The sequence below is a fragment of the Frankliniella occidentalis genome, unplaced genomic scaffold, assembly GCF_000697945.3.
Source record: "Frankliniella occidentalis isolate FOCC.00 unplaced genomic scaffold, Focc_3.1 Scaffold254, whole genome shotgun sequence".
In the NCBI taxonomy this organism is placed as follows: Eukaryota; Metazoa; Arthropoda; class Insecta; order Thysanoptera; family Thripidae; genus Frankliniella; species Frankliniella occidentalis.
The window spans coordinates 145,601-150,646 of record NW_026267380.1 but is presented as its reverse complement, the minus strand read 5'-3'; the positions used below and the strand labels follow the sequence as shown (position 1 = coordinate 150,646).

The 5,046-nt window shown below is 47.0% G+C and overlaps 1 protein-coding gene across 1 annotated transcript in view; it reads right to left on the bottom strand.

Annotated features, from left to right (window-relative positions):
- The window catches only part of LOC113215247 (uncharacterized), a 42,504-nt gene extending 38,943 nt beyond the window's left edge, over nucleotides 1-3,561 (bottom strand). Inside the window, exon 1 of the mRNA XM_052273223.1 lies at nucleotides 2,587-3,561. The gene's annotated coding sequence lies outside the window, so the exon portion shown is untranslated. The remainder of the gene's footprint in view (nucleotides 1-2,586) is intronic.
- Between the last annotated feature and the right edge of the window lie 1,485 nt (nucleotides 3,562-5,046).

Sequence of the window (5,046 nt, the reverse complement as noted above, 5' to 3'; positions counted from 1 at the left end):
TTCTGGTTGTAATCATCGGATTTTCGATTGCAGCTATCGACTCAAGCCTATCAAACAGAGGTTGGTCACTGCGACACAGTCTTTTTTTTCCGTGTGCCTGAGATCGTTCAGTAGTGTAGCCAACTCGAAAAGTAAATCAATGAAATACATACAAATCAAGACCGTCCCATTACCTATGGCCAAATTGGTCCAAATTGAACGTTCGAGGGATGCGTTTTGTTCGTCTCGGTGAGATACGACCCGTTAACCCTTCGGGTTATAGACGAGGGGGTGCTCACTCTAACAACATGTGTACAATGAATTTTTGATTTTTTTGATTTTTGATTTTGATTTTTCTTTTGATTTTTCAGCTATGAAAAAGACAATATCAGTAACATTTACAAAAATTTTGTGTATTTTCCTGTTTTGTGCCCATTATTCTTAGTTTTGGGTCATTAGTTCTCGATTTTTCAGATTTTTCTGCAAATTTTTACTTGATTTTATTTTGATTTTTTTGATTTTTTTTGGATTTTTTAAATGATTTTTTGGGGGCTGTACAATGATTTTTCGAAGTGAGCCCCCCCTCGGTTATAGACGAAAACTCGCCGTTATGAGTTATGAGTTAACTTTGGACAAGTTCTTTCAAACGAGCCTGTCTTGCGTTTTTCCTTGATTACTCCTAAAGAAATGGGATATTTGGCATTTTGACTGCACCTTTGTCTTCCACACAAAAAAAACCTTTCAAACGGGTATAAGGTTGATGGGGTTCCGATGCATCATGCGCTAACTAGCCTCCTAGCCTTCAGAACCCCGTCAACCTTGAACTCGTTTGAAAGGTTTTTTCGTGAGGAAGACAAAGGTGCAGTCAGAATGCCAAATAAACTATTTCTTTAGGAGTAATCAAGGAAAAACGCGAGACAAGCTCGTTCGAAACAACTTGTCCAAAGTTAACACATGGTGTGATAGAAACGACGATATCTTGCCTACACGCAGAGATAAAGGAGGAAAGACGCAGAGCACGTCGGACCTGGCGGCGTTGTCATCCCCGTGACGGTCGGTGACTTAGTGTCATCCCCGTGACGATCATGGACGCTGTGCCATCCCCGTGACATTTCGAGGAGCGGTGGTCATTCCCTGTGACTGCGCTTTCGGCGCTGTCATCCCCGTTACTCCCTGAGGAGTGTAGCTATTGGAGCCCCCCCCCCCCCTTTCTTGCCGATTGTTGCTATTTTTCAGCTTTGTACGCCCTCTTGTTTGAATAAAAAAACATGTTTAAACTTGTTCGGGAAGTTTGACCCGTATTGATTCTCGAAGCGTAGGGTCTGAGGAGTTGTTTTTGACTAAGAGTGTACTTCTATACAGAAAGACAAGTTTTTAAACTTGATTTATGTTTTTAAAACGGTAAAGTTCAAAAACCTGGGGAACAGACATTCATAATGTCATATCTTCACCAATTTTTGAAATTTCTGAACGCGCTTTGGCTTAAAATTATTATGGATTCATTCTACAAATGCACTACTTTTTGGTTTTGACTTTTACACTCCCCCCCTAATTATCCGAGTGCTTTAAACTTCAAAAATTGAGCCAGGGACAAGCCAAAACCGCGTATTTTGGCCTTTCCTGTCATCCCTGTTACCTGCTGGTGTCGAAATTGACGAAACTGAGATGTGTTCCTAGTCCACCTCGATCTTGCGCATGCGTTCAGACTCCGAACGATGTTTGTGTGCCTCGCATTCAAGGTTAAAGGTCCAGGGTCATTTATTTGACACAATTTTCAAATCCACCCATATGATGGCGCGCAGATGGTCTGAGCCTGATACTCGGAGGGCAATCGGCCACAGTTAACGATGAAGCATCTACTTACGATAAGCAACAGACGATCGTTACCCGCACATCGGAGGTCGGACACTATCGAAAAACGATACACCACAGACCATCTGTGCCGGAATACTAGAGATCTGTTGCAACTGTCGACACTGCATCTTAGAACGATACCCGCATAACATCTATCATCGATACGGCATGGACGGTCTGGCCACTTATCACCACACCATCTTCAAACGATACCACAGACATCACCGCTCATATGTCATCGGTCCGATGTCGCATCAGATTGTTTTCTGACATACAATTGTATCTCCCGAGAAACCCTTCGAGACCGTCGACAGACAACAAGTGATGTTATCGGCAGGATGACACCAGCAGATGACTGTATGACATACGGTCGAAAGACAAACTGATGTCTAGCAGATACCGGTAGGAACTATCGACAGACACACACTGCCCGACTTTAAACGGACAAACGTAAAGGAAGGTTTGACGATATAGTGTTCATGGACAAAATGATAATGATATCGAAAATATACCAGATGCGACACCGTCAGGATAACTTACTTTGATGTCTGGCAGATATCGGCCGTAGGATTGGTCGAATCTATTTCGATTTAAATCGAAAATCGATGCCAAGCGTCCGTAAATCGATTTTTTCTGAATCGATTCAACCCTTTTGAATAATCGAATAAATCGATTAAATGGTTTCGATTTTCGATTTTTTCGATTTTACAGTAATTTGTTCAATATTGCAGTAATTATTGCGAATTATGTAACCTGCAATAGTGTTTGCTTGCGGCACTAGGGTGGCACGGTAAGTTTGCGTGCAATGTGACTGACGCGCGAAGCGTCTAGACCTCAGCCGGCAGGCCACACTGCTAGTGTCGCTATCTGCCGCCGCTGCGCTGTAACGTCTCGCCGCTCCGCTCGGCTCCCCGGTGCACGCGTGCGTCTCGGTCCCGGTCTCACAAACATCGCGAGTCGCGAGCTGTTTTGGTTAGGTTGACCATGGCGCCCAGTGCACACTGGGGCGAAAACGGAATTTTAGGGTCAAAAGTCTAGAGCACTCAGAATGGTGTCAAAGTTGATATCTAGGGGTTTTGGGGTCTCTTAAAGCCTTTTCCGATATCCGTTTGCACCTCCAGGGTCATCCTGCGTCGTCGTCGGAGACCTCACACTGTTAAATTCCTACAAAGCATTTGCTTTGCAGAGCTGCGAAGTATTTTGCTCCTTTGTAACTACGAAGCATTTACTTTGCAATTACACAGTGATGCTTTGCAATTGCAAAGCAATGAAAACGCTGCAAAGCGTCGCTTTGCAATTGCAAAGTGTCACTTCGTAATTGCAAAGCATCACGTTGTAATTGCGAAGTAAATGCTTCGTAGTTACAAAGGAGCAAAATACTTCGCAGGCTTTTAACAGTGCACGAGGTCGCCGATGACGTCCGCTAAGGAAATTGGTACCAGGGGGTTATCAGTCGCGCTGAAGCCATTTCCGGTGTCTGTTTGCACCTCCAGGGTCATCCTGGGGTCGTCGTCGGGGACCCCACGAGGTCGCCGATGACGTCCTCTAAGATAATTGGTAGAAGGGGGTTTTCGGTCGCGCTGAATCCATTTCCGGTGTCTGTTTGCACCTCCAGTAATTTTCAGAAAAAACTCTTCGGCGACACCATGACGTCGTCGGCGAGCCCATGGGGTCCTCGCTGACTCCAAGAGGTCTCCGGCGATGGCCCTAGGATGACCCTGGAGGTGCAAACAGACACCGGAAATGGCTTCAGCGCGATCGGAAACCCCTCGGTACCAATTTTCTTGGGGGACATCATCGGCGACCCCATGAGGTCCCCGACGACGACACCAGGATGACCCTGGAGGTGCAAACGGACACCGGATATAGATCTGGAACATCTGAAAACCCCCGTATACCAATTTTGAGTGTTCTCTGATTAAATTAAGACCGTCTCCGTCTGAAAAACTTGTAAGAAAATGAGATTTTGGTCAATTTTACCGCCATTTTGAGAGAACATTTCGCTACCCGTGCTCATATAGCCCTGAAAGTAGGTCACTTCTACTAGCCTCTGACGGTCGCAGAAGTGTTTGCAAGTGTTCGCAACTTAAGATATCTCAAGTCAAAAACAGCACAAACGCCAATTTTTATCGAAATTTAACAGGATTTAAATGTTAAATGAAGATAGTTTAACCAAAAACGAGATGGTCTTTAGACTTCTGGGACCTTCCTCTTTCCAACGATATCTGGTTCAAATACATTATCTTTTCGGAATAAGCGTTAATTTTGGGACCCCTAACACAATTTGAGCAAAAGTACATGAATTCCACTGACTTTGAGGCCTGTTTTTGCATAGAAAGCGGCGCAAAATGTGTCTAACAAGTACAGGAGAGTGAGCTTTGGCCCTTTTTGAACAAAATGGCACAGTTGGCTGAACTCTAAACTCATTCTGAAGGAATCGCCGTTATGACCCTAAATTTCCATTTTCGCCCCACTGTGGATCGGCCCGCTGCGCGATGAAAGTCTTCGCCAGGTACGGCCACCAGGAAGGTTTCCTGCGAAACGAGGAAATGGCGGCCCTTGAACTCCTCCACGAAACACTGGAAGAAAAAAGTGAAGCAGTTTACATTTATGTACGCACACCACCGGAAGAGTCACAACGCCGGACCGCAATGCGCGGAAGGACGGAAGAGAACGGACTTACGAGCGAATACTTTGTGCGCCTCCACAACCTGATGGACGAGTTGCTCCTCCAGGACGAAATGGCCCCCGTCATCGTGGTGGACGGACTCCTCTCCCCGACCGAGCTGCTCCTAGAGGTGGACAGGGCGATCAAGCGGCACCTGCTGCTCCGCCGATAGTGCTGCCACGGACTGTACCGCGCGCCAGCCTCGGGGCGCCGAACCAAGCATTGTTGAGCCCTTCACCAACGCCGCACGGCCGCCGAGCCGCGGCCGGCGCGACCCCCGCCCCCTAGCGACGCGCCGTCGGCGCGACCCCCACCCTCCACGGAGTGCCGCCCGAAGCGCCCAGAGCACCCCGACGCCTCAGTCTTCCAGCCGCGTCCGAGCCGAGGGGTCCACAACTAGGTTCGAGCGCGTACACTGGCCGCCCGGAAAACTGGGAAGACCGGGAAGACCACCAGGAAGACCAAAGAAAACCGAAGAAGACCAATAAAATCATAGGCCACAAATGAGAGAGAAAACCGAAAAATGTAAGAGAAGACCGGTAAAA